At 34.5% G+C, this 26,874-nt stretch overlaps 1 protein-coding gene across 3 annotated transcripts in view; it reads left to right on the top strand.

Annotated features, from left to right (window-relative positions):
- The window catches only part of PIGK (phosphatidylinositol glycan anchor biosynthesis class K), a 150,204-nt gene that overhangs the window by 70,409 nt on the left and 52,921 nt on the right, over positions 1–26,874 (top strand). The gene's annotated exons all lie outside the window — the stretch shown is intronic.

Below are 26,874 nucleotides of genomic sequence, written 5' to 3'. Positions count from 1 at the left end.
GTAGACTTTTATGTAACATTATATTAAGAGATGAAAATTAGTATTTATAAAGAAAATCACACATTTCTACCCATTCTTTTTTTTTTTTTTTTTTTGCGGTATGCGGGCCTCTCACTGTTGTGGCCTCTCCCATTGCGGAGCACAGGCTCCGGATGCGCAGGCCCAGCGGCCATGGCTCACGGGCCCAGCCGCTCCGCGGCATATGGGATCCTCCCAGACCGGGGCACGAACCCGTATCCCCTGCATCGGCAGGCGGACTCTTAACCACTGCGCCACCAGGGAGGCCCTACCCATTCTTTACTTTATGTAGCCCCTATGCTTTTCAGATTAATGGGCAAAAGCTCTAAATATCAGTGGGAAGCTAAGATCTTGATTAGGGTTATGTTGTAGCTCCAAAATATGTTTGTAGAAGTATGAGTTCAGGCTTGGTTTAAAAAGGACTAAAACTTACACAACAACTGACTGTCTCAGAGCCATACTTTTCTGTCAGTAGAGGTATATATGATGGTTCAGAAGACCTTCATAATGGGGAAGGTATGTGAATGTTTCAAACATTATTAATACTCTCTAACAATGTGTAGGTTGTCACCTATTGCAGTAGAAGGTGTTAAATGATGTGACACTGAATAGGGAAGTTGGCAGCTGGGCATTTAGAGTATAATAGGGCCCTAGGAATCTGGTAGATGCAAGGCAGATAAACATATAAAGGGGAAGTGAGTGCCAAAAGAATATAGGTGCCAAATGTATACTTCAAGCTATAACACATGCTTGCATTTTCAGAATTTCTGTGGGCTCCAGCAATGTGATTAGTTCTCTGTCACGTGTTTTGGTTCATAGAGTTTGGGTGGTTTGTGAGCCTGGTTCAGTCCTATCTCTGGCTTTTGCCTAGTGTTGTATTCTATTAATCTTGAAAAGTTTATCTTTAGGATTTCTTTGGGGGCTCTTAATTATTGATTAGGGAAGAGAATGAGAGAGAGAGGTATAAGCCAAGTACTCCCCTCTTGGGGAATGGACTCTATGTGTGTGAGTAGTGAGTGTGCGTGTGCTTGCGCGCGCGTGTGTGTGTGTGTGTGTGTGTGTGAGAGAGAGAGAGAGAGAGAGAGAGATTGCGAGAGACTGGTTGATTTAGAAGTATTTATAATGTTCTGCTTGTTTTCTTTTCTGTAAACATTTATAAAGGCACAATACTTTGTTGTGATTAAATAGTGTCTCAGTTAATAGCCACTTTCTTGAACTATATAGATGTGTATTTTCCTAGCCATTAGACTTTGTTATTTGGGATTGTTTAATGCTGTCTATTGGAAACTCATACTCCAGGGAACTTTTCTGGATTGTCAAATGGCGGCATATAAATTACTTTTAATTTTGAAAATTTCAAAGATTTATAATTGAGCTTGTGAATGTTTTAGAAATAAATTAAAAAACTAGCAGTAAATTATTCCTTATGAAGATTTGAAATTGATATTATTATTAATTATTTCCTATTATGGATATTCAAAGTGTTGGATTTTTTCTTTTTCAATTTCTTGTATCTGTTAGCTTAAAAAATATTTTCTTGAGACAGCAGGTGATACCCTCAACAATATCACTTTTATTTATTATTTAAAATTTCAAATTACTTTTGTAAAATAGCTAAACTATACCTTAATACTTAGCAACTGAAATTGAAATTGAGCTACTATATGTTTTTTACCAAATTCATTTTGTAATTTCCCTTGAACTTAAGCTTGTAAGTACATGACCTGTAAGATACAAGATATACCTTCTCTTAATCGTCTGAATATTGCATTAATTTCCTTTAGAGATAAGGACTATCTTTATACTTCTGTGTTATTTTCTATTCTATCCACTTAACACAATATTAAATATATAATAATTGTGCAATAAAAATGATTTCAGTGGAATTCTACTAAGTTTTATTACATATTCTGGAAAGATGAAATTTTTGTCTCATAAAGTATCTCCATGTGTTAGTTCAAAAGCAAAAATTGTTGGTGCTGATAATTATCTTCATTTATCTTTAATCAAGGAGAAAATTATATTAAGCATCAAAGCCAGATACCAGGCACTGTTTTTTGGTTTTGTTTTTTAAGATATTTTATATTGGAGTATAGTTGATTAACAATGTTGCGTTAGTTTCAGGTGTACAGCAATGAGCAGACACTGTTGAATTAGAGCACCCTCTAGTGTTTATAAATAAATTTTATTTAGAACATTGCTTACAGATGGTTTCATAATTACTGATATTTGTTATCCAGTTAATTTAGGAGGATTAAGTTCCCAACATGTTCCAGGAATGGATGATAGAAATATTATCTCATTATATATAGGTGCTATTTATATGCAAATATGAATGGCAATTGGATGTTTGTTTAGAGAAAAGTATTATATATTCTTGAGAGATCAGCTATTACAAAAAACTACTTTATGAAGGAAATTATGGGCTTGAATGTATATGTATTTTTTCAGATCTTAGGTTAAAAACATCAATACAGTTACTGTTATTAAAATTGGCAGTTAAACTTTTAAGAATACTGCTTTCTACATATATTAGGAAAATAACAACTCATTTGTCCAGATTGTCCATATTTCATATTTTGTGTATTAAACTAAAGTCAGATATGATGGAGAGCATTATTACATAAAATTGACTGAAGTAACTTTATGAAATAATTGGTGTTTTATGTGTCTTCTGACATATACATATTATATGAATAAGGTACAGTCATATAAATACTTATATTGAGTAAGGTCATATCCTTACAGTCATATCCTTAGTAACAACAGTTGTTTCAACGTGTGTTTTACTTACTGTGTTTTTAATTTATTTACAAGAACAAATGAGGTAAAATAAGGACTGATTGCAATAAGCTTGGCTTATATAACTTAATTCTAAACTGCTTTATCTGAGTGTGTATAGGTTGACTTTTGATAAATATGCAAACAGCCTGCCCTCAAAGAGTTGGACTTTCTGGAATATAGTAATAAGTCCATGTCAGCGTTACTCAGAGTACCAGAGTACCCTAACTATTGATATATAGGGAAAATAGCCTTTAGCTTGAGAATGTAAAAATACAGGCACCAAAATGTAGAAGTGTAAATTCTGTAGGCATTACCTAAGAAAAAAATGGAATCTGGGACAATATGAACTGTAAATGCTCAACTTTTATCTTGGTTGTTAGATGACATCTTACCTAGTCTGACTTTTGCTTTAGGCTCTAAATTGAGGCACTTGATTCTATCTATTTTTTTGTTGTAATTTTATTCTGTTATACTAGAATTTCTTTCTCTAGGCAATCTTTAGCAACTGAAAATTTTGAATCTAACAGGAAATTTGAGGCTGGACTCTTCTTACAGATTTCTTATAGATAGGGAGGTGAAAATGGGCTAACAAGGTTAGTCTGTGTTTTGAACACCACAGTAGGACTCTTTCAAGGGCTCGGTAAGGAAGTCCCCACCTTATATAGGAGGTCAAAGATCAGACAGTTGTTGTCACAGAGATTAGATTTTGAGCCTTTTCCATGTGCTTCATGCTTTATATAACATATTATCTAGGACGGTTGGATTGTAAATAGTAGAATCCAACGTAAGCTAGCATTATTTCCTTAAAGATATTTATATATAGGTATTCTGTGTTTTATGGAACCCAAGGGCAGGCCTCAGTAAGGGACTGGAATCAGGAACCAGAAATCAGTCAGAAATGTGGGCAGTACTCCCTCTGTCTCCCTGTTCTAGTCTTTTCTTCCTCTGCTGCTCTGAATGTAGGGGATAGAATGTGTGCACACTACTCTTCTGGAAATTTATATCGGTTCTGGAGATTTATATCTGTTCTGTTCATGATAAAGCCCAGATACAGAATTAACTTGCTCATTCTCCATTTTAAGCTCCCCAGAGGGCTTCTTGATTAGCCCAACTTGAGTACTGACCCAGCTGGGCAGTAGTGGGGTCATTTAACACAAAATCATAGCTACTGGGGGGCCCATCCCATGTGGATAAGAGGAACCCTCCAAAAGGAAATTGGGAGCTATGCAGATACCTTCAAGGAAAAATTACATTAATCCCATTTAATTCACATAATTGCTTTATGAGGCAGGTGTAATTTTCCCATTAAATAGATGAGTAAAGTGAGGCTGAGAAAGGTTAAGAAACCTGCCTAAAGTCCACATCTAACAAATGGTGTAATCAAGATATGAATCCAGGAATGCTTCCTACCTCTAAGAAAAAATATATATTATTTTATTGTTTTATAATTACCGAGTTGTTTTCTTTTAAAAGGATATAAAATATAAATGATAGCACAATGAATTATCAGAAAGCAACTACTTATGTAACCACCAGAGAAAGAATTAGAACAATGCTGGTACCCTGGAGGGTTCCCCAACCCTTACACCCCTTCTCAATCTCTACCCCCTCACTCCCCCTCAAAGTTAACAGTGATCCTGTCTCTTATGGAGTTTACTTTCTTGCTCTTCATCTTAGTTACATCACCTAAACGTGTTTCCCTAAACGTTATGTTTTGTTGCTCTCGCTAGTACTATATTTTTGGAATTCATTTACATTGTTGTATGCAGCTGTGGTTTGTTCTTCTTTTCTTTTTGAGTTTAGTAAAATTACCCTTTTTAGTATATAGTTCTGAGTTTTGACAAATGCATACACTTGGATCATCACCATGCCAATCCATCACTACAGAAATTTTCCTTATGCTTCCTTTTCTCCAGTCTCTCCCTCATATCCCACTGATCTGTTTTCTGTCCCCACAATTTTGCATTTTCCAGAATGTCATATAGATAGAATCGTATATTCTGTACTCTTTTGAGTCTGGCTTCTTTTACTGCCATAATGCATGTCAGATTCATATCTGTTGTCATATTTATCAGTAGTTGGTTATCTTTTGTATCTCACCAATTGGAGGACATTTGTTTTTGCCCCCTAGTTTTTGACAATTAAATAAAGCCACTATAAATGCATACAAATATAAGTTTTCATTTCACTTGAGTAAATATAGCTAAGAGTAGGTTTGCTGGGTCATATGGAAGTGCATGTTTAACTTTATAAGAAACTTTCAAACTATTTGCCATAGTCAGTGTACCATTTACATTTCCACAAATAGTTGTTCCACATCCTTAATTACACTTGGTATTGTCTTTTTAATTTTAGCTATTCTAATAGGCATGTAGTAATATCTCATTATGATTTTAATTTGCATACCACTGATTGCTAAGGACATTGAACATCATTTCATGTACTTATTGGTCATTCATACATGTTTCATGAAGTGCCTATTCAAGTGTTTTGCTCATTTTTTAAAAATTGGGTTGTTTTCTTACTGAATTGTAAGATTTCTTTATATATTCTGGGTATAAGTCCTTTGTCAGATATTTGTAATGCAAATATTTTTTCTTAGTCTTTGGCTTGCCTATCATATTCTTTTTAGTTTGATTGTTTGTTTACTTACTATGTCATAATATTGACATTCAGTCCAGTAATCCTCCACTGTAACAGCTCCTTTACTTTGCAGTGAAAATTGATTTGTATATTTTTTGCCTCTGAGTCCTTGTGGGATTTTTTTTTTATTATTCAAACAGAAAGTCACAAAAATTATAATCATCCTCATCAGTTCACTCAGTCCCATGTAATTAATTTTTTTTTCATCTTGATCTTTTGTTAGCACTTTTATGAATTCATCAATTTTCCATTAGAGTTCTGAAAATGCTTATTCATTCAGTTCAGCAATATAGTCAGTTACCAGAAACCTGTACTTGTCAGAGTCTTTTCCATGAATTCCTTGAAGATGAAACCCTTTTATAGGAACATTTTTGCGAAAGCATCAGAGTACACCAAGAACTGTTTGTAAATGACAAAAGACTTAAAAATGACCATGGTTAAAGATTTGATGAAAGTTCATAATAATGCAATTGACAAGTAAATTTAGTTATTTCTGAGATATACATTTTAAAGTAATAACTAGAATTATGACTTACAACATTATACCAGAAAATATAACATTTTTAGAAATTTCATGTAATGTCTGAAACATTTATATTAACATATTTCCATACAAAAACCCAAATTAAGTTTAGTATTAGTTGTTTTTTTCTTTTTTTTTTGTTCTTTTATACTGCAGTTTCTTACTAGTCATCAAATTTATACACATGAGTGTATACGTGTCAATCCCAATCTCCCAATTCAGCACAGCACCATCCCCACCCCACCGCGGTTTTCCCCCCTTGGTGTCCATACATTTGTTCTCTACATCTGTGTCTCAACTTCTGCCCTGCAAACCAGTTCATCTGTACCATTTTTCTAGGTTCCACATACATGCATTAATATGCGGTATTTGTTTTTCTCTTTCTGACTTACTTCACTCTGTATGACAGTCTCTAGATCCATCCACGTCTCAACAAATGACTCAATTTCATTCCCTTTTATGGCTGAGTAATATTTCATTGTGTGTATGGACCACAACTTCTTTATCCATTCGTCTGTCATTGGGCATTTAGGTTTTTTCCATGACCTGACTATTGTAAATAGGGCTGCAATGAACATTGGGGTGCATGTGTCTTTTTGAATTATGGTTTTCTCTGGGTATATGCCCAGTAGTGGGATTGCTGGATCATATGGTAATTCTATTTTTAGTTTTTTAAGGAACCTCCATACTGTTCTCCGTAGTGGCAGTATCAATTTACATTCCCACCAACAGTGCAAGAGGGTTCCCTTTTCTCCACACCCTCTCCAGCGTTTGTTGTTTGTAGATTTTCTGATGATGCCAATTCTAACTGGTGTGAGGTGATAACTCATTGTAGTTTTGATTTGCATTTCTCTAATAATTAGTGATGTTGAGCAGCTTTTCATGTGCTTCTTGGCCATCTGTATGTCTTCTTTGGAGAAATGTCTATTTAGGTCTTCTGCCCATTTTTGGATTGGGTTGTTTGTTTTTTTAATATTGAGCTGCATGAGCTGTTTATATATTTTGGAGATTAATCCTTTGTCTGTTGGTTCGTTTGTGAATATTTTCTCCCATTCTGAGGGTTGTCTTTTCGTCTTCTCTATGGTTTCCTTTGCTGTGCAAAAGCTTTGAAGTTTCGTTGCGTCCCATTTGTTTATTTTTGTTTTTATTTCCATTACTCTAGGAGGTGGATCAAAAAAGATCTTGCTGTGATTTATGTCAAACAGTGTTCTTCCGGTGTTTTCCTCTAAGAGTTTTATAGTGTCTGGTCTTACATTTAGGTCTTGAATCCATTTTGAGTTTATTTTTGTGTATGGTGTTAGGGAATGTTCTACCTTCATTCTTTTACATGTAGCTGTCCAGTTTTCCCAGCACCACTTATTGAAGAGACTGTTTTTTCTTCATTGTATATCTTTGCCTTCTTTGTCATAGATTAGTTGACCATAGGTGCATGGGTTTATCTCTGGGCTTTCTATCTTGTTCCATTGATCTATGTTTCTGCTTTTGTGCCAGTACCATATTGTCTTGATTACTGTAGATTTGTAGTATAGTCTGAAGTCAGGGAGTCTGATTCCTCCAGCTCTGTTTTTTTTCCGTCAAGACTGCTTTGGCTATTTGGGGTCTTTTGTGTCTCCATACAAATTTTGAGATGATTTGTTCTAGTTCTGTAAAAAATGCCATTGGTAATTTGATAGGGATTGCTTTGAATCTGTAGATTGCTTTAGATAGTATAGTCGTTTTCACAATATTGATTCTTCCAATCCAAGAACATGGTATATCTCTCCATCTGTTGGTATCGTCTTTAATTTCTTTCATCAGTGTCTTATAGAGTTCTGCATACAGGTCTTTTGCTTCCCTAGGTAGGTTTATTCCTAGGTATTTTATCCTTTTAGTTGCAATGGTAAATGGGACTGTTTCCATAATTTCTCTTTCAGATTTTTCATCATTAGTGTATAGAAATGCAAGAGATTTCTGTGCATTAATTTTGTATCCTGAAACTTTACCAAATTCATTGATTAGCTCTAGTAGCTTTCTGGTGGCATTTTTAGGATTCTTTATATATAGTATCATGTCATCTGCAAACAGTGACAGTTTTACTTGTTCTTTTCCAATTTGTATTCCTTTTGTTTCTTTTTCTTCTCTGATTGCTGTGGCTACGACTTCCAAAACTATGTTGAATGATAGTGGTAAGAGTGGACATCCTTGTCTTGTTCCTGCTCTTAGAGGAAATGGTTTCAGTTTTTCACCATTGAGAATGATGTTTGCCGTGGGTTTGTCATATATGACCTTTATTATGTTGAGGTAGGTTCCCTCTGTGCCCACTTTCTGGAGAGTTTTTATCATAAATGGGTGTTGAATTTTGTCAAAAGTTTTTTCTGCATCTATTGAGATGATCATATGGTTTTTATTCTTCGATTTGTTAATATGGTGTATCACATTGATTGACTTGCAGATATTAAAGAATCCTTGCATCCCTGGCATAAATCCCAGTTGATCATGGTGTATGATCCTTTTAATGTGTTGTTGGATTCTGTTTGCTAGTATTTTGTTGAGGATTTTTGCATCTATATTCATCAGCGATATTGGTCTGTAATTTTCTTTTTTTGTAGTATCTTTGTCTAGTTTTGGTATCAGGGTGATGGTGGCCTCATAGAATGAGTTTGGGAGTGTTCCTTCCTCTGCAGTGTTTTGGAAGAGTTTGAGAAGGATGGGTGTTAGCTCTTCTCTAAATGTTTGATAGAATTCACCTGTGAAGCCGTCTGGTCCTGGACTTCTGTTTGTTGGAAGATTTTTAATCACAGTTTCAATTTCATTACTTGTGAATGGTCTGTTCATATTTTCTATTTCTTCCTGGTTCAGTCTTGGAAGGTTACCTTTCTAAGAATTTGTCCATTTCTTCCAGGTTGTCCATTTTATTGCCATAGAGTTGCTTGTAGTAGTCTGTTAGGATGCTTTGTATTTCTGTGGTGTCTGTTGTAACTTCTCCTTTTTCACTTCTAATTTTATTGATTTGAGTCCTCTCCCTCTTTTTCTTGATGAGTCTGGCTAATGGTTTATCAATTTTGTTTATCTTCTCAAAGAACCAGCTTTTAGTTTTATTGATCTTTGCTATTGTTTCTTTGTTTCTGTTTCATTTATTTCTGCTCTGATCTTTATGATTTCTTTCCTTCTGCTAACTTTGGGTTTTGTTTGTTCTTCTTTCTCTAGTTCCTTTAGGTGTAAGGTTAGATTGTTTACTTGGGATTTTTCTTGTTTCTTGAGGTAGGCTTGTATAGCTATAAACTTCCCTCTTAGAACTGCTTTTGCTGCATCCCATAGGTTTTGGATCATCGTGTTTTCATTGTCATTTGTCTCTAGGTATTTTTTGATTTCCTCAGTGATCTCTTGGTTATTTAGTAATGTATTGTTTAGCCTTCATGTGTGTGTGTTTTTTACATTTTTTTCCCTGTAATTCATTTCTAATCTCAGTGTTGTGTTCAGAAAAGATGCTTGATATGATTTCAATTTTCTTAAATTTACTGAAGCTTGATTTGTGACCCAAGATGTGATCTATCCTGGAGAATGTTCCATGTGCACTTGAGAAGAAACTGTAATCTGCTGTTTTTGGATGGAATGTCCTATAAATATCAGTTAAATCTATCTGGTCTATTGTGTCATTTAAAGCTTGTGTTTCCTTATTTATTTTCATTTTATATGATCTGTCCATTGTGTAAGTGAGGTGTTAAAGTCCCTCACTATTATTGTGTTACTGTCGATTTTCTCTTTTATAGCTGTTAGCAGTTGCTTTGTGTATTGAGGTGCTCCTGTGTTGGGTGCGTGTATATTTATAATTGTTATATCTTCTTCTTGGATTGATCCCTTGCTCATTACGTAGTGTCCTTCCTTGTCTCTTGTAACATTCTTTATTTTAGAGTCTATTTTGTCTGATATGAGTATAGCTACTCCAGCTTTCTTTTGATTTCCTTTTGCATGGAATATCTTTTTCCATCCTCCCACTTTCAGTCTGTATGTGTCCCTAGGTCTGAAGTGGGTCTCTTATACACAGCATATATATGGGTCTTATTTTTGTATCCATTCAGCAAGCCTGTGTCTTTTGGTTGGAGCATTTAATCCATTCACATTTAAGGTAATTATCGATATGTATGTTCCTATGACCATTTTCTTAATTGTTTTGGTTTGTTTTTGAAGCTCATTTTCTTCTCTTGTGTTTCCCACTTAGAGAAGTTCCTTTAGCATTTGTTGTAGAGCTGGTTTGGTGGTGCTGAATTCTCTTAGCCTTTGCTTGTCTGTAAAGCTTTTGATTTCTCCATCGAATCTGAATGAGACCTTGCCGGGTAGAGTAATCTTGGTTGTAGGTTATTCCCTTTCATTACTTAAATATATCATGCCACTCCCTTCTGGCTTGTAGAGTTTCTGCTGAGAAATCAGCAGTTAACCTTACGGGAGTTCCCTTGTATATTATTTTTCATTTTTCCCTTGCTGCTTTCAATAATTTTTCTTTGTCTTTAATTTTTGCTAATTTGATTACTATGTGTCTCCTCATGTTTCTCCTTGGGTTTATCATGTATGGCACTCGCTGCACTTCCTGGACTTGGGTGGCTATTTCCTTTCCCATGTTAGGGAAGTTTTCGACTATAATCTCTTCAAATATTTTCTCTGGTCCTTTCTGTCTCTCTTCTTCTTCTGGGACCCCTATAATGTGAATGTTGTTGCTTTTAATGTTGTCCCAGAGGTCTCTTAGGCTGTCTTCATTTCTTTTCATTCTTTTTTCTTTATTCTGTTCCATAACAGTGAATTCCACCATTTTGTCTTCCAGGTCACTTATCCGTTCTTCTTCCTCAGTTATTCTGCTGTTGATTCCTTCTAGTGTAGTTTTCATTTCAGTTATTGTATTGTTCATCTCTGTTTGTTTGTTCTTTAATTCTTCTAGGTCTTTGTTAAACATTTCTTGCATCTTCTCGATCTTTACCTCCATTGTTTTTCTGAGGTCCTGGATCATCTTCAGTATCATTATTCTGAATTCTTTTTCTGGAAGGTTGCCTATCTCTACTTTTTAGTTGTTTTTCTGGGGTTTTATCTTGTTCCTTCATCTGGTATATAGCCCTCTGCCTTTTCATCTTGTCTCTCTTTCTGTGAATGTGGTTTTTGTTCCACAGGCTGCAGGGTTGTAGTTCTTCTTGCTTCTGCTCTCTGCCCTCTGGTGGATGAGACTTGATGGGAGGGACTGGTGGTAGGTAGAGCTGACTGTTGCTCTGGTGGGCAGAGCTCAGTAAAACTTTAATCCACTTGACTGTTGATGGGTGGGGCTGCTTTCCCTCCCTGTTGGTTGTTTGGCCTGAGGCAGCCCAACACTGGAGCCTACCTGGGCTCCTTGGTGGGGCTAATGACAGACTCTGGGAGGGCTCACACTAAGGAGCACCTCCCAGAACTTCTGCTGCCAGTGTCCCCGTCCCCACGGTGAGCCACAGCCAGCCACCCCCCCTCCCCCGCCTCTAGGGGACCCTCCAATACCAGCAGGTAGGTCTGGTGAGGTCACTGCTCCTCCCCTTGCGTCCCGATGCGCGCACTACTTTGTGTGTGCCCTCCAAGAGTGGAGTCTCTGTTTCCCCCAGTCCTGTTGAAGTCCTGCAGTCAATTCCCACTAGGCTTCAAAGTCTGATTCTCTAGGAATTTCTCCTTCTGTTGCTGGACCCCCAGGTTGGGAAGCCTGACGTGGGGCTCAGAACCTTCACTCCAGTGGGTGGAATTCTGTGGTATACATGTTCTCCAGTCTGTGAGTCACCCACCCAGCAGTTATAGGGTTTGATTTTACTGTGATTGCGCCCCTCCTACCATCTCATTGTGGCTTCTCCTTTGTCTTTGGATGTGGGGTATCTTTTTTGGTGAGCTCCAGTGTCTTCCTGTAGATGATTGTCCAGCAGCTAGTTGTGATTCTGGTGCTCTCGCAAGAGGGAGTGAGAGCACGTCCTTCTACTCCGCCGTCTTGGTTCCTCTCCCTTGCCTGTCATGTTCTTAATGTCTTTTTTTGAAGAGTAGGAGGTTTAATATTGATGAAGTTCATTTATGTCTTTTTTCTTTGTGCTTAATGCCCTTTGTACAAGGATCTTTAAGCTAAATCAAGGTCATAAAGACTTTCCTTTATTTTCTTCTAGAAGTTTTATACTTTCACCTTTTAAATGTAGGCCTATGGTTTATTTTGAATTAATTTTTGAGTATAGTGTTAGGTAGGGGTTGAGGTTCATTTTTTTCCATATGGATATCTAGTTATTCCAGCACCATATATTGAAAAGATTGAATTCCTTATTGCATTATGTTGGTGCCTTTGTCAAAAATCACATGACCATGTATATATGTGTGGGTCTGTTTCTGGATTGTACTCTGTTGCATTGAACTGTGTCTCGTTTATACCAGTATTGCACTGTCTTGATTATTTTAGAATTATAGTAAGTCTTGAAATAAGATTGTATAAGTCCTACAAATCAGTTTTTCTTTTTTAAAGGTTCTTTTGACTATTTTAGATCCTTTGTTTCCATGTCTATTTCCTGTCTATTTCTAAAAAAAAAAAAGAAAAAAGCCTCCTGGAATTTTGATTGGAATTGGATTGACTCCATGTATTAATTTGTATAGACAAACTGTTGAGTATAGACACCTTACCAAAATTGAGTCCTCTATCCATGAACATATCTCTACATTTATCTAGATCTCCTATAATTTCTCTCTGCATTGTTTTATAGTTTTCAGTATAGAGGTCTTCCACATTTTTCATTAAATTTATTCCTAAGTATTTTTATTTTTTCATGCTATTTTAAGTGATATTTTAAAAGTTTATTTTCCATTTGTTGCTCAAATATAGAAGTACAATTACTTTTTTTTTTTTTTAAATTCTGTAAGGCTTTTCTTTTTTTTTTTTTTTTTTTTTTTTAACCCCACATTTGTTTATTTATTTATTTTTGGCTGTGTTGGGTCTTCGTTTCTGTGCGAGGGCTTTCTCTAGTTGTGGCAAGCGGGGGCCATTCTTCATCGCGGTGCGCGGGCCTCTCACTGTCGCGGCCTCTCTTGTTGCGGAGCACAGGCTCCAGACGTGCAGGCTCAGTAGTTGTGGCTCACGGGCCTAGTTGCTCCATGGCATGTGGGATCTTCCCAGACCAGGGCTCGAACCCTTGTCCCCTGCATTAGCAGGCAGATTCTCAACCACTGCGCCACCAGGGAAGCCCACAATTACTTTTTATATTGACTGTATTCTGGGATTTTTATTGATTCTGGTATTGATCAACTCAATCACAATCAAAATCCCAGCAGGCTTTTTTCTGTAGAGATTGACAGACTGATTCTAAAATTTATATGGAAATGTAAAAGACCTACTATAGTATTTATTATATCATTGAACATATGAATTTTAGTCTCTATTTATAATGTTTACTAAGAAAGTAAATCGAATGTAAATGTACATATTCAGTAGAAACATGTGTTTTGAAATTGGCCAAAATAGATTGTGAGAATGTGAAACTTTGTGATCAAACAATTCGCTGAAAATTGTTCATAGTAAGTTGATATGATTATGAAACTTTATGAACCAAAGATTTGTCAAAATGGCTCAAACAGTAGTTGATAGGATTTCTTCCCTACTATTCTACATATTTTTCAAAGTGATAATTTACTCATTGGCATAATTCTATATTACCTTAGGCATGTTATTTGGCCATTTATTTTATATTGTTATTTATAACTGTTAGTTACAGTTATTCAGAAGCTCATTAAAGTAGAATTTGAGAGCATAAATTATATGTGGTTATTTGATTTATAACGATACCAAAACTGATGATTAAATTATCTATTTTGTCATTTTATATACACACAAAGTCTTTTTTTTTTAAATTGAAGTTTAGTTGATTTACAATATTGTGTTAGTTTCAGGTATACAGCAAAGTGATTTATTTATATGTACATATATATATTCTTTTTCAGATTCTTTTCCAGTATAGGTTATTACAAGATACTGAATATAGTTCCCTGTGCTATACAGTAGGAGTTTGCTGTTTACTTTATATATAGTAGTGTGTATCTGCTAATCCCAAACTCCTTTTCTATCCCTGCCCACCCCCTTCCCCTTTGGTAACCATAAGTTTGTTTTCTATCTTTGTGAGTTTGTTTCTGTTTTGTATTTAAATCAGTTCATTTGTATTATTTTTTAGATTCTACATATAAGTGATATATGATATTTGTTTTTGTCTGACTTACTTCATTAGTATGATAATCTCTAGATCCATCCATGTTGCTGCAAATGGCCTTATAAGACAGAGTAATATTCCATTATATTTATATAACACATCTTCTTTAACCATTCATCTCTTGATGGACATTTAGGTTGTTTCCATATCTTGGCTATTGTAAATAGTGCCACTATAAACATAGGGATGCATGTATATTTTCGAATTAGAGTTTTTATCTTTTCTGGGTATATGCCCAGGAGTGGGATTGCTGGGTCATGTGATAACTTTATTTTTAGTTTTTTAAGGAACCTTCATACTGTTCTCCATAGTGGCTGCACCAATTTATATTACAATCAACAGTGTAGGAGGGTTCCCTTTTCTCCACACCCTCTCCAGCATTTATTATTTGTAGACTTTCTGTTGATGGCCATTCTGACCAGTGTGAGGTGATACATCATTATAGTTTTGACTTGCATTTCTCTAATAATTAGCAATGTTGAGCATCTTTTCATGTGTCTGTTGGCCATCTGTATGTCTTCTTTGGAGAAATGTCTATTTATGTCTTTTGCCCATTTTTTGATTGGGTTGTTTGTTTTTTTTGATATTGAGCTGTATGAACTGTTTGTATACTTTAGAAATTAATTCCTTGTCGGTCTCATCATTTGCAAATATTTTCTCCCATTCAATGGGTTATCTTTTCGTTTTGTTTATTTCCTTTGCTGTGCAAAAGCTTTTACACATAAAGTTCTGATTCTTATAGTTTAAAAATAATGTGTTATGGGCAGATTTTTTTTAACACAATTTATTTCACTTTGTACAGTTAACAAAAACATCCATTGAATTGGTTTATGACTTTTAAGATATCAGTGTGTATAAATAGTATAGCAGAATATAGTATATCCTTTTGTGTAAGTAAAACGTTTCTTTATATAAATTAGTAAATATGTTGACTAGGAATAGTAATTTCTAACTAGTGTTTATTAATATTTCAAACTGTATCAAAGCAAAGATAATTTTAATTTAAACACTGAACATATAGAACCTAAAATTTTTAAATTTTGAAAAATCTAAAAATGACATGGTGTTATTTATAAAAAATAGAACATTAGGACTTAATCCACTGTGTTTAAGGAATAAAGTTCTGAAGTACATGGAAAAGTAGGTTGTGGGACCTTTTTTTTTTTTTTTTTTATGGCTCACAGGCCCAGCTCCTCCACGGCATGCGGGTTCTTCCCAGACCGGGGCACGAACCTGTGTCCCCTGCATTGGCAGGCGGACTGTCTACCACTGCGCCACCAGGGAAGCCCAGTTGTGGGACCTTTAAGGTTTCTTTTAACTCCTTGATTCTATGTTCTGTGACTCTTTTAATCTCACTAATTGTAATATTGTTGCTCTGTCCCACTAAATTAAGGTTTAGTGTCCTAAATGAGTTAAATCAACTTAATGTCTATTATCTGATGTTATAGAGGGTATTACAGAATAATAATCAAAGGCAGGGTCATTGGAATCAGTTTGCTTCTGAATTCAGAGCCTCTGCCATTTACTAGCTGTGTACCTCAGGCAAACCACTTGATTTCTTTGATTCTCAGTTTCTTCGTCTGTAAAACGGGAATAATCATTCCACTTTATAAGGTTATTAAGATAATTAATATCCATTTTGCTCATAAATCTCTTCTAGAAGTGCTCAAATACAGTAAAGTGCTCAATAAATGTTAACATTATTGAGAGAATATATCACATGTACTGATAAACATTATTGCTAGAATTCTATTTTTAGAATTCTAAATTTTTTGTCATTTGTAAAAATTTTTTTTGTCATTTGTAAAAATTATTTATTCTGCTTTTATTAATCTAGTATTAGAAAGGAGGTAGGTATTTCATATCTGTAGGTTTGTCATTTGGAGAAGTGCTGTAAAGAATTGGGAAATTGTGTTTTACCAGAAGATGGCAGTAGAATTACATATTTGTACATATGGAACTTTTTTTTTTTTTTTAATGCTATAGATTGGGGTAGGTTGTACTTTCAAATAAATCACTGTATTTGTTTCTTTAGACCATTGACAGGAGGAAAAGACTTGATATTGAATTGTCAGTTTAAAAAAGTATGGTAAAAAAATTCTCTCTATATGTAAGTTGTCTTGCTTTAATAAACATAGTTATATGGAATTTTGGCTATAAACTAGGTAAATCTACAGGATCTTTCTGAATTGCTATGTTTCTGGCATATTTTTAGGAATTAATTTATATGTTATAACGTACTTAAGAAATTAAAGGGTCAGAAAAAATCTTAAGATGTTTGTGAAGATTATGATTAATTAATAATAAGGCTAAAACAGTTCTTATTTATAATTTTTCAGTGGGGAAAAACTGGATTCAGTTTTTTAACAACTGATTTATATACAGCACTTTAGGATTGAAGCTGTTAAGTAAAGCAAGAGGCAAAAGACACTTACATTAATAATATAAATCTGTAATTCCATTTCAAAAATTGCCACTTTTGTTGAAATCATGGTATACCTTGTTACATGGTTTCCAAATATTCTACAGGTGAGGTATTGCCTAATTGTCCCTTCTGGTGCTACATGGAACCTTTAAGACAGTCTTACATAGGTAGAAAGAGTATGGAGATGAATGGACTTGTATTCAAGTTTTGGTTTGGTTCCTGGCTTTACATCTTAAAGCACATTACTTTATCTGTAGAAGGGTGATCTACCTTCAGAGTTATTTTGAGGATTGGGGATAATGTATATAAAATGAGCATACTTTGTCAATGACTTTTTAAGAGCGTGCCATGTAAAACTCATCACAGCCACACTGATGTCTCTTCTCCAGTGCAAAAGATACAGTGGAAGTGTTGCCATCTTTATTTGATGTACTATAGCTCTGTTTATATAGCTTGATTTGCATTTTTACCTGCCATGCCACATTTTGCCCATTATGACAGGAATTATTGTCAGGTTGGCCTTCCTATACTTACTCATGTAGTTGATTTTTTAAAAACTCTATTTTAGACTGTACTGTATACTTATTTCATTGTGTTTTTATCTCACCAATAATTATCTTATAAGTACTAGTTCATTATTGAAGTCTATTAGTGTTTCAGTATACTTATTCTGATAACATAATATTAGTGTATCTGTAGGTTTTATTGTGGGGGAAAAATGAACCTGGTAAGGGACAGAGCCATGAGGTCTTTACTAGCAATATCCTCATGATTGATAACAATTTTGGGGCACAGCTATTAAGTTTATTAGACTACTGTGATTTTTCTCAGGGGTATTGGATGATTTGACAGTTCATGACAATTTTTTTTTAAATAAAGCCAAACTGTACCTAAAAACTGCAAGTAAAGTCATTTATGTGATTTTTCATTAAATTGGTATAACTTAGTAAATATTAAAGTATTTTTTTTGTAAATGTAATAGGTAATTTCCTACAAGGTGGCAGAAAATTAAGAATGCTTATTTCAAAATTGATTTTCTCATAAAAATAAAAAGCAGGAGACTTTAAAAAAATTGCTTGGTTTTTTATTGTGTCCTGGTAATATAAATAGTAGTTTAATATTTATGTGAGAAAGGGAACATATTATATTTCTTCGTAAACATTTATGGACAATTTTCATTTGAGCTACAGATTACATTAATCTATTCAACGTTGACTAACTCTATTATTCTTCATCTTTGTCTGTTTCAAATTTATGTATATGAAGTTCTTGTCTTATTCAGTAATATTCCAGACTTTGCTCTTTAGTTTGATGAAGTTGTCATATATTATTCTGAAAGTACTTTCACTAAGAGAAGCATGCAGTTGATATTGTTAGGGAATATCTTTTTTCAGTGAGATTGATCAACCTCATTTTAACTTCAATATTGAGAACTTTTCTTTGTTCTTCATCTGATGGGATCAGTTTCTAATGTTAATATTTTCTAGTATGATTTCTCAAAAGTGAAAAACAAATGAAAATTAATGAAATACAAGAGTTCAGAGGATATGATCTCAGAATATCTGAATTTGTCACATGATAACTAAGTGAAGATGCTGGCTGAGAATTACTTTGCACCACACTGAGTAGTGGATAGATATAGTTTAAATGGTCTGAACGACTTTGCCAGTGGTGAGCAATTTAAACTAGGTTGTATTAAAATTAGTGCTTTATATAATTTTTAATATGTTTATTTTGTTATACCAAATATATGTGTATTAAGAGTATGGTCTTGAGAGATGGAGTAGGAACATAATATTTTAGATTTCTATTAGCTAATTTAAGGATTACATGCTTTAGGAAGAGTATTTTGCACTTTTGCTTTAAGGTACTGACACAGGTAACAATGAGTTATATGATTAGACATAAATTATTAGTATAGGCAATCTCTGGCTTAGAGGTGTCACCCCCAGTTTCTGTTGCTTACAGTAGGAGTTGTAATTGCTCTAATTGCTTTGCATAAACATGATGTATACATTTAAAATTTTATATTCAACGTTAGGGAAAGCTCTAACTTATGCTTTAAAAAATAACCGATATTCATAATGATTTCTCTTTAGTGTGCTAAAACACTGTAATACATGTCATCTAAATCAATGAAAATGATTAAAATACATCTTGTATGCTTTTAATGTTAAGGGTAGTTTTTTTTCCCCTAACTCTTAGAAAATTAGGCACAATAAAACCCTGGGTATCCAGAAATTAGGTAACTTCTAATAATAAAGAATACATGAAAGTTGCCAGTGAGTTGGCTCTGAATATGAGAAATTCCATTTTTACCTTAGATGTAGAAACACAAACTGACTTCAAAGGCCTTTGGCATTCATAGTTTGAAATTTCATCAGAAGGAAACATTTCTCAATAAAAGAATACCCTATAATATTCAGAAATAGATATAACATTGCACTTTTTCCAGGACAAGAAATTAATATAAATGAGTTAGAGAGGTGGTTTGAAGTTAACAATAAGGAACAATCATTTGACTTCACTTTTGGAATTGTTGCTGACTAGATGTTTCTGAAAAACTCTTCTGTTATAAAAAACCTAGCTCTATAAATTACAAAAAAATCACTTTTAAATACATAACTGAGCTACCAAGAAAGTAGTTGTGTGGAGACAAACACCATTATTTGATGAATGGCATTTCTGGCTTTTCCCAGATTGAACTAGAACTCTTGGCACCTCCTTATTAAGGAAAAGGGGCTCACAGGTTCAACTTCCCATAATGTTTTTAGATAGTCACAGCTGGTGTTCCAAACATGCACCTTCCCTAAGCAGCTGGCAACAAGTTCAGACTCTTTGTCTCCCTTTGCAAGGCCTGCTTAACCTTACTCTAAAGAGTATCAGTGGGCTGGGTTGCTCTCCTAGAGCCAATCCATGATGTGTCCAGTGCACCTTAATCCAAACATGCCTTTTCAGCGGACGATGTGCTTTATCCTGCTGCAGCCTTTTTTATCTGTGAGGCAGAAAGTATTTGCAGGAGCCCACTGCTAAACAGTGGCTCTCAGTACAAAGGTCTACTTTCTTCAATGATAGGAAAATCTCTTGGAGAAAAATTTGGATTTAAGGAGCTAAAATCCAAGTGGTAAGTAAACATAGAAGGCAGGGCTCCCTATAATTACTGCTATAGAAATCTAGAATTCTCAGTTACCATAGTTTTGTGTGAGGGTCAAGACAAAAGGCTGCAGTTCCATTTGTGGATAGGTGGGCTTAAGAAAATAACTGTCAGCTTAAAATTGATTACCCAGCTAAACTATCATTAAAGAATGAACAGGGCCTCCCTGGTGGCGCAGTGGTTAAGAGTCCGCCTGCCGATGCAGGGGATACGGGTTCGTGCCCCGGTCTGGGAGGATCCCATATGCCGCGGAGCGGCTGGGCCCGTGAGCCATGGCCGCTGGGCCTGCGCATCCGGAGCCTGTGCTCCGCAACGGGAGAGGCCACAACAGTGAGAGGCCCGCATACCGCAAAAAGAAAAAAAAAGAAAAAAAAAAAAAGAATGAACAAAAATAAGGACATTTTCACATATAAAAAAGCTGAGAGTATTTTGAATCAGTACATGCTTACTTAACATCTAAAGGGATCACTTCTTAAAGAAGGCAAAGGAGCCAGAAGAGAGAGGTCTGATTACAAATTAGTGAAAATGTGAGTAGATTTAAGCAAAAACTGAGTATACTTTATAATTATGATAGTAGTGATGATGATAATTATTTGAGGGAGTAAGATAAATCAAAGTACTAATGTTTTTAATAGCAATATTATGTAGAAAGGAGAAGAAGTCATTGGTTTTAAAGAATTCTGAGGTTTTTTTGATGGGGGGAAGAAGAAGAGTAAGTTTTAGTAGCTATGGACAGTAAGGTAAGTATGCATTTTACATTTTAAGAAGGACCACTGAATGACTAGAAACAGAAGAAATAAGATACAAAAAACAGTGCAGGAGAAAAAATTGAATTAGAAAACATCAGTGAGGAGGCAGCAAAGAAGTGAAGGTGAAATGGAAAAAACAGGAAGAGTAGAAATTGCAAAGTAAGAAGACAATTATGTTGCTTACAACAGTAAATTTAAGTGAATTAATCTTAGTTTAAAACAGAGATCATCAAATTAGGATAAAAAGAAATCTAAAAGACAGAAAACCTAATGACATTGCATACTGAAAATCAAAGGATTACCAGATAACCGCTAACAAAAAGAAAGCTTGTATAGTTATATTAATATTGGATAAAATAGACTTCAGGAAAGGGTATTACTAAGCATAATGAGGGCAACTAATGGTCAAAGGTTTAACTCATCAGGAAGATAAAAGCATGTTAAGCTTTTAATTACCTAATAACATAGCCACAATATATTTTTTTAAAATTTATATACTTAAAAAAGAGTTTGATAAATTCACCATTGTAGTAGAAGATTTCAGTGTCACATCAGAAATTGATAAAAGATTCCCCCAAATGTTTTGAAACTGAAGATATGAGCAACATGATTCAGTGATGGATTCAACAATTAGAGAATAAACATTCTTCTCAAGCCCAAACATAATGATTTAAAAAAACTGACCCATAGTTGGCCAAAAAGCACATCGTAACAACTGTGAAGTGTTTGTGGTCTTATGGAGCATTTTTTTCTGATCACAATATAATTGTTAAAATCAATAACAAAAACAGTTTATTTTATGTATTTTATCGTTTAAAATATATTATGTGGAAAGTTAAAAACACACTTTGAGTTATTCTTGGAATAAATAAAAATAACAATGGAAATTTTAGAAATACTTAGAATTGAGTGATAATGAAAAAAATTTTTTTTAATATCTTATTTTTATTTTTAAAAATTTATTTATTTTTGGCTGCATTGGGTCTTTGTTGCTGCATGCGGGCTTTCTCTAGTTGCGGTGAGTGGGAGCTACTCTTCGTTGTGGTGCGCAGGCTTCTCATTGCAGTGGCTTCTCTTGTTGTGGAGCACGGGCTCTAGGCACGTGAGCTTCAGTAGTTGTGGCACGCAGGCTCAGTAGTTGTGGCTCACGGGCTCTAGAGCGCAGGCTGAGTAGTTGCACACTGGCTTAGTTGCTCTGCGGCATGTGGGATGTTCCCGGACCAGGGCTTGAACCTGTGTCCCCTGCATTGGCAGGCAGATTCTTAACCACTGTGCCACCAGGGAAGTCCTGAAAATTTTAAATATCAAAAGTAGTAGGATATAGTTTCTGATTCTGGAATGGTGAAATAATTTGCAATAGGTTTATGATCCCACTAAGAACAACTGGAAAAGCCAGACAAAAATAACATTTTTAAAGATTTCAGAAGCAATGTGGACTGAGAAGGTAAAAATCTAGATTTGGGAGAACTTCTCAGAGATGAACTGAAAATCTATAGCCACTTTTCCACTGAGTTAATTTACTGATTCTGGGAGTAAGCCAAAGGTTGAGAATCTGGGTTTGGTGCAGGCAGTGGGTCATGCATTGCTTGTGGATAGAGAAATCAGCAAAAATTTTGGTGATTGTGTGAGGCTAGAGTGGTACAATTGTCACTCAGTCAGAAATCAGTTTCCCTTTCAAGGTATTTGCCTCAATCACATGACCAATTTCCTTTTCAAAATATTTGCCAAATTCTGAAGCTAAAGGAAAGCTAACTGCTAAGCAGAAGACTTCTGAAAACAAGAGCTGAATTTACTAGTCTTGCAATTTCTGAAGTGATAGAGATCTTCAGGATGTGAGTCTGAAGAATATGCCAGGTCAGAGTTGACAGTCCTGGAGATGGTGGTGAACTGACACTGACATTTTCCAGCTACTTTCCCTTTGGATACACTTACTGATTCTGGGTGCAGCAAGAGCAAAGATCAGCACACTATAGCCCATGGGCCAGGTCTGGCCTGCTGCCTGTTTTGTAAATAAAGTTTTTTTTGGAAAACAGCCAGAATCATTCCTTTATTCATTTACATATTGTCTGTGGCTGCTTTCATGCTATAATGGCAGAGTTGACTACTTGTGATAAAGACTATTCCACCAGAAAGCCTAAAATAGTTACTATCTGGCCCTTTACCGAAAAACGTTGTTCACCTCTGTATTAGAGGAATCTGGGCTTGGCCTCTGATAGAGGGTCACTAATGAGGACAGAGTGACCAGTACAGCTTGTGGCAATTCAGTGGGGCTGGAGTGCCTAATTCTGAAGCTATGCAGGACAACAGGACAAAGATCTAAGCCAGAAACCTCTGAAAAGCATAGTGGAATTTTCTGCATTCTGTCTGTGTTGAGGGGACAAAGACCTGCCAGGCTTCAATTTAAAATCTTGAAGGGCTTCACCATAAGAATAGGGTTAAATTAAAGATTGAATTGAGTTTTGTCAAAATTGTAAGGCAGTCTTAATTCAGCTCAGTCCCTGATTGAATGGAAGTGATCAGATCACCACTCTCTAAATATGTAGCAGAACATTTAGATGGATCTTCTCAGATGGAAAAGTATTGTCAGTAGGTTTTTTTTCCCTTTAAACAGTTGTGCGCTGTGTCCTGTACACAATCAATAAAAAATTACTCAGTGCATAAAAGGGAGAACATTATGACTCTATTACCAAGAGAAAAACATAAACAAACAGAATATAGAAGCAGACCTAGAAGTGATTCAGAACTTGGAGTTAGTAGAAAATAGCCTTTAAAATACCTATTTTTAATATGTTCAAGAAAATAGGGGAAAAAAAATCTTGAAAACAGTTGAAAAGTTAGGGAATTTACCAGAGAATATGAGTATGTCTAGAACATTGAAGTGAACATTCTAGAATTGAAAAATATAACATCTGAATTGAAGAACTCAATGATTGGCTTAACATCAAATTGGATACATCAGAAAACAGCATTAGTGTACTTAAGGCAGTTCGATAGAAAAAAATCCAAGCTGAAGCACAGAAAGAAAGAAAAGAAGGAAGGAGAGAAGGAAGGAAGGGAGGGAGGAAGGAAGGAAGGAGAGGAAGGGATGTAATTAGATTCAGTAAAATGACGTAATGTGTGTAAATAGTGTCTTAAACTAGAGGACAGATTGAAAATAAGGAAGCAACAATACATAAAGAGATAATGAGCAAAACTAATGAAACATATCAAGTACATCAGATTCAATTAATTATACTAATCCCAAGCAGGATGAATATGAAGGAAACCACATCATAGTCAAAATGCTGGAAAATCATAGACAAAGAGAAAAATCTTAAGAGCCCACTAGAGAAGAAAATGCACAGTACCTTTAATACTGACATAAACAGTGGAAGCCATAAAACAGTACAATGACATGTTTAAAGTGCTGAAAGAAAGAAAACTTCTAACCTATAATTCTATACACAGCAAAAATATCTTCCAAAAATGAAAGTGAAATAAAGATGTTTTCAGACAAACAAAACAATTTGTTGCCAGTGCACCTGAACTAAAATAAAAACTAAATGGAGTTCTTCAGCCAGAAATAAAATGATCCTAATGGGAAACACAGAAATTCAGTAAGGAATGAAGAGAACCAGAATAGGCATATGTATCATTTAAGATAATTGAATATTAATGGGACAGAAAACAAAAATAATATGTTGAGTTAAACAATATTTGTATAATTAAAATATATGACAACAACAGTGCAAAAGGCAGAGTTAGGATAAGTGGAATCAAAGTGTTGCAAAATACTGTTCTTATTGGAGAAATGATAAATGTGATACATTCGATTAGATTAACAAGTCAAAGTTTGATGTTATAATGTCCAAGGTAACCACTATAATAATGGTAAATATATGTGTAATTACCATGTTAATAGAGAAAAAAAGGATTAATAAAATATTTGGTTAATTTAAAAGAAAAAGGAACATCAAATAGATGGGAAATAGAAAATAGATAGTAATAATAAATCCAGTTGTATCAGTGACTAAATTAAATATAATTAGACCAAATACCCTCTGTGAAAGAGTAAGGCCGTCATACTAAATTCAAAACAAAACCCCAAAATGTGCTGTTTACATGATGCTTTTTCTATATAAGGCTATAAAAACCACTTGGAATGTGGCTGAAGTAATACTTACCAGGGATTTAGGAAAAAAGTAAGTAAAAGAAATAAATTAAGCCTTCAAGTAAAAGAATTTGCTTTTTTATCAATTGTAAAAAATATGTACCTTCTGTCAACAAACTTCAAACAGCAGTAGGCTTAGATAGTTTTTACCTGTGACATTTACCAAACATGTGGAGCTGACATACGAACAGAATAAACAAAGAAAGCATGCTACCTAACTCATTTGGTGGAACTAGTTGATTTTGAAACCAAAACTACACAAGGAGAGTATGAAAAAATAATAGAGCCAACCTCTTTATGATCACAGATGTACAAATCTTAAATAAAATCCAAATCAAATCCAGTAATGTAAAAATAAAAATACTTCATGACCAAATAGAAGCTATCTTAAAATTGCAGGAATGATTTAGGGTTAGAAAATATATTAATGTATTTCATCATATCACTACATGAGAAATATTTTGTAATTGTTTCAGTAGATGAGAGAAAGCATCTGATTAAAATTTATCAATCATTAATGATTAAAAAAAAGCAACATGGCTTAGCAAACTAGAAATAAAAGAGAGCTGCCTTGACTTAATAAAGGCCATGTATCTAAAGCAAGCAGAAAACATTATACTTTAGGGTGAATCTTTAGCAACATCTCAATGAAAGTCAGACGAGATAAGGATGCATATTATATTTCCATCTATTCATCATTGCACAAGAAGTCCCAACTAATGCGAGAAGACAAGGGAAAAATAGGTGGCATAAGAACCAGGAAGAGGCAAACTTTCCCTGTTTTTTTACAGACCATGTAATAGGAAATCTAGGAGAATCTACCATTTAATAATTATTAAACTTAATAAGTTGGGAAATAGGAGTGGGGAAAGATGTCATACAAAACATAGCTAAGAAAAGATTAATAAAAATTACTGCAACAAAATTAAAATACCATATATAGTAAAAAAGAAAAAAATACAAAGTTAAAAGAGAAACCCTGGGTGAAATTATTTGCAACATGTATGTCAAAGAATTTCTATCCAAATTATATAACTCTGCACATTGATTTTTTTTTTTTTAAAGACAACCCAATAGAAAAATGACCAAAGGAAATACAGTTTGGAAAAGAAGAAAGACTCATGTCCAGTGACCATTCAAGTATATTTTTAAAAGGGAAATGGAAATTAAAACAATGAGATACTGTTTCTTGTAGAAACTTAAGTGGCGATGAGGGAAATGGGAACTTACACATTTCTGGTGGCAGTATAAATTGATGCAGCCCCTTTGGATAGTAATTTGGTTGTTACTAGCAAAATTTAAGATGTGCATAATAACTTATGACCCTGCAAGTCCACTTCTAAATAATTACTCTAGAACAGGGGTTGGCAAACTTCTGCTGTAAAAGGCCAGCTAGTAAACATTTTAGCCTTTGTAGGTCAAATGGCCTCAGTTGCAAATACTCTGGCTACTGTAGTGCAGAAGAAGTCATGGATAATACATTAACAAATGAATGGGCTCAAGTAAAACTTTATTTACAGACACTGAAACTTGGATTTTTTATAAGTGTCATTTGTTATGAAATATTATTCTCCCTTTGATTTGTTTTTGCAACCATTAAAAAAATGTAAAAACCATTCTTAGCTTACTGGACATACAGAAACAGATGATAGGCCAGATTTGGCCTGTGGGCTATGGTTTGCCTGTTACAGAGCATATCTTGCACATGTAGACAAAGTAGCCTGGACGGATATTTTTTGCAACACTATTTCTAATAATAAATAAATGAAAGCAGATATCCATCCATAATGGAATGTTTAAATAAAATGGAGCATTTTCATATTATACCATATAACTATTAACAGTAATGAGCTAGATTGGTAATCATATTGAAATGCTTGGATCTCAAAAACATATTAAATGAAAAAAAAAAAACAAGTGGCTGAATTATACATATTATTTATTTATTTATTTTTTGCTGGGCCTTTTTTCCCCTTACAGTTTTATTGAAATATAATTGACATACAGCACTGTGTACATTTAAGGCATAATGATTTGACTTTACCACAATGTTTAGTGAACATCCATCATCTCATATAGATAGAAAAGAATAGATAAAGAAAAAATATGTTTTTCTTTGTGATGAGAACTCTTAGGATTTACTCTCCTGACTTTCACATATAACATATAGCAGTGTTAACTAGAGGTTAACAGAGGTTTGTAACTAGAGGTTTGTACCTTT

Source organism: Mesoplodon densirostris, chromosome 2 (assembly GCF_025265405.1).
Source record: "Mesoplodon densirostris isolate mMesDen1 chromosome 2, mMesDen1 primary haplotype, whole genome shotgun sequence".
Taxonomy (NCBI): Eukaryota; Metazoa; Chordata; class Mammalia; order Artiodactyla; family Ziphiidae; genus Mesoplodon; species Mesoplodon densirostris.
The sequence above is the reverse complement of the archived record's forward strand: the minus strand, read 5'-3'. Positions and strand labels throughout refer to the sequence as shown.